Raw genomic sequence first — 4,361 nt, 5'->3', positions numbered from 1 at the left:
TCTCTCTCCTTTCCCCTCTCTTCTCCTGCCCCATATGTTTCCAATTTTTTTTAAAGGAGACGTTGTATATTTCTCCTTCCCAGGAGGATCTATGCATGTTTCTCTTAGGTTCTCCTTGCAAACTACCTTCTCTGGGGTTGTGGACAACTGGCTGAGTATCCTTTGTGTTACATCTAACATGCACTTATGAGTGGGTACATACCATGTGTGTCTTTCTGAATCTAGGTTATCTCACTCAGGATTTTTTTTTTCTATTTTGATCTATTTGCATGCAAACTTCAAGATGTCATTGTTTTATATTGCTGAGAGTACTTTATTGTATAAATATACAACATTTTCTTCATCCATTCTTAGGTTTACAGGCATCTAAGTTTTTTCCAGGTCCTGAATGTTACACATAATGCTGCAATGAACATATTTGAATGAATGTCCTTGCTTGTATTGTGATTGAGAATCATTTGAATATATGTCCAAGGGTGGTATTGCTGAATTTTCAGGTAGATTGATTTCCAATTTTCTGAGACACCATGCTAATGATTTCCAAGTTTGCAATCCCACCAACAATGGAGGAGTGTCCACCCTACTCTGCATCCTCTCCAGCATAACCTATCATTGCTGTCTTTGATTGTAGCTATTCTGACTGGTATAAGATGGCATCTCAATGTCATTTTGATTTGCATTTCCTTGATGGCTAAGGATGTTGAACAGTTCTCTAAGTGACTTTTGGCCTTTTGAAATTTTTTTATTGAGAATTATCTGTCTAGATCTGTACCCCATTTTAAAATTGGATTATCACATCAAGCTCTATTACAGAGTCACAGTAATAAAAAGGCGTCATATTGGCATAAAAACAGACAATTAAACAAATGGAATTGAATCAAAGACTTGATATTTATCTACACACCTGTGAACACCTGAATTTTGACAAAGAATCTAAAATTAAACAATGAAACAGAGAAAGCATCATCAAAAATGCTGCTGGCATTACTGAATGTCAAAATATGGTGTCCAGGCTGTGGCATTATACAATAATTGCTGAATTATCTTTTCATGAGTGACTTATCAGAACCAAGGGATCTGAAAAAAGGTTAAAATATAATTCAAAAAATTTTGGTGTTATTGCTTTGTAAATAAGTGGCTGTCCCTTGGTGATCTGCAGTCATTAGTCCAATGTCATACCTTTGTGAAATGCCTTGCCAAACATCCCTTTTTCAAATGAGCTTGTTTCCCACAATTAAATCATATTGCAATCTGATTTTTCTTAAAACTTTTAGAAATTATTTCTACCAGAGTAGTATCATAAATATGAGGCCCAATATCTGCCATAATTCTAATCCATTTATCTATTGGTTCTGATCTTGCCTTTACAGGCCTAATAAGCCTTTTTCACTCTCAGTTATAAATTTTCAAAAGCCAAAGGTTTGATTAAGTTTGTCTGACTTCAGAATCTGAAACTCTTTGATTTACAGCTGAAGTCAGTATTTGCAAAAAGACAGTGTAGGCTTCTTTGGGGCCTTGTATAATTTTAGTAAATGACTCCATCCTATTTCTTTATTCTTCATCTTTGTCCCAAGCATTTAAAGATGATAAATGATGTAGCACCAACATGTGATCATCAAATTGAAGCTCCCTTTGTAACTCACCATAATGACCTTCACCTAGAATCTGATGTTGGAAAATATTAACATTTTAGCCCTATTTTATTGTTTTATGGCCCTAGCTTCCTCTTTTCACCACTTTTGCTATTGCAACTGAAGGCTACCTTCCAATATTTCTGTTGTCAAATCTTTCCAGACTTAGAGAATACTTCTATTCTGAGTTGCCCATGAATTTAATATCTGCTTCACACAGGGTAAATGTACAACATATGAAATAACTACTTCCTTAAATATTCTCAAGTATATTATATTTATAGGATTCCATTTAACTTCTTGATAACTTTGGGGGTGATTATCATCTTCTAGTAGTTTTTGTATAGTAACTGGTAACTGGTTAAAGTAAGGTTAGTTTTTTAACAACCTTGGGCCGTCTTTAGTCCCACCATGTGGTAGCATGGTAGGTTCTTCTCTTGATGTATCTGAGATTGTTACTATTTTTACTTAAAAGTTTTCCTAAGGCTTGATTTTACCAATCCACTTTCCATATTTGGCACAAAACCACTATGACTATTAAGGATAAAATATGAATTACCAGACTGATAGTAATTATGATCATTTATCAATCTCAGTTAAATCATTTATTTTTGCATTTTCTGTTTCTATTTTTGAGCCATCTAAAGTAGCATTATACTGCATCTAAACACCGTGTGTTATGATATTTTCCATTCTTAATATGGGTAAGACTTTTCCTTTTAATACTACTTAACTATCTCCTTAAGGACTTTCCAGGTATCCTACCAAATTATAAAGCCTCCTCACTTTGCCTTTTGCTGGAATAATTTCTCTGTCAGTGTTTTCTTGTCACACATTGAGTTGCTAAATGGTATTTTTAACTACCTATCATTCTATTTTATCAATAAAGACCTAGAAGCCAAATTCTATGATAAAAACCCAGTATCTCAGAGATGCAGGCAAAGAACCCAGCTGCTTCCTCTTCCATCTGCCATCATCACAGAAACAGACCCTTTTCCCATGCCATCTACGACAAAGCTCCTCAAACTGAATGCCCCTCCTTTCTACTTCCCACTAATCTTTTTATCTATGCTCCTGACTCTCTAGTACTCAATGATTTCTGTGCCTCTTGACCTGTGCTTGATTGCATTTAATCCTGTTTACAATATTCAAACAGAAATCTCTTGGATTAAAGGTGTGTTCTGGGCCTGAGCCATACCATAACTAGAAACAGGTTTTTCCAGTAAGTAATGCAAGATGGAGATCCACAGTGTGATCAAATCTCCCATGCAATGCATCAAAGTCTAAACGCTGGACTGAGAGATGGCCAAGGTATCCATTAGGATTCGAAGCCCGAATAAGAATTATGTATAATTGAATGAAGGAAAGCAATGAGTTTGTATCTTATTTGCAGTAATATAAAAACAGTAAGATTCACCAAAATATAGTATAAAAATGGAACAAGCTGTGAGCTACAGAATTTTTAGCAGCATAAATTACAGCTACCTCACTGTTTACTAATACAGCTCTTGTTTATAGTGTTTGCTAGCATTTGTAGAGGAAAAAAAATCACTGCAAGTTTAGATAAGGATTTAGTTCTCAATGAAACGTGAACAAACATATTTGAAAACTTCTTTAGAGGGTCAATAGTCAGCACAACAAATCCATTAAGATTATAGTTAAAGAGAGATATTTCCAGACTCAAGCATTCTCTTCAATTTCTTTCCTCATTATCTCAAGGTTTCATTATAGAGTTACTTTATTTCATTAATTAACGTTATTCCTAAATGTGTGTGTATGTGTGTATGTATGTATGTAGTCTTGTAAATAAGATTCATTTTCTTATTTTTTGTCATTAAAATACAGGAAATATTTAGAATTTTTGTTTAATTTTGCATTCTGCTAATTTTTCTAATAGTTTTTTATCAACTCTAGCAGTTTTTGAGATGTCTCTATCCTTATATTTTCTTGTATACAGAATCATGTCATTGTTAATAAAGAAACTTTGGCTTTTTCCTTTATTATTCATATTTTTATGTCATTTGTCTTATTGCTATTCCAAAAATGATCATCCTACTAATATAAATCTATGGATTCATTGCAATATCAAGCAAAATTTCCAGCTACTGTTTAAAGATATAGAATAAAAAAGTTGAAGTGTTCCAGATGGTGGTGGTACACAACTTTAATCACAGCACTCAGGAGGCAGAGGCAGGCAAATCTCTGTGAGTTCGAGGTTAGCCTGGTCAACAGTGTGAGTTTCAGGACTGACTCCATAGCTACTGATTAAACCCTGTCTTGAAAAACAAACAAAAAAAAAATGAAGTGTATGTGAAAGTACAAAAAGCCAAAGGTGGTAACATCAGTCTTAAATGTAATAAGTACTGTAAGATGGATAATCATACTTGATTTTATGTTATACTACTAAGACATTTATTTTAATCTAGCTTGATAATGGCACAAACCAGATTAATGGGATACAACATATGAACTAGATGTAAGTGGACAAACTACAGCTATTTGATTTTTGACAAAGTTGCTGAAATCATACCTAGGAGAAAAAGAACTGCATCTTCAAAATCCAATACTAAGAAATCTGAACATCCACATACAGAAGAACATATTTACATCCTTTTTTTCACATTTTCATATTTCCTGCATTCCAAATAAATAAAGAACATCAATATAAGAAAAATGCTCTGAAACAAATAGAACAAGAAGTATTGAGTACAAGAATATATAGGCAAAAGC

This window comes from Microtus pennsylvanicus, chromosome 14 (assembly GCF_037038515.1).
Source record: "Microtus pennsylvanicus isolate mMicPen1 chromosome 14, mMicPen1.hap1, whole genome shotgun sequence".
In the NCBI taxonomy this organism is placed as follows: Eukaryota; Metazoa; Chordata; class Mammalia; order Rodentia; family Cricetidae; genus Microtus; species Microtus pennsylvanicus.
This window is presented reverse-complemented; position numbering follows the sequence as displayed.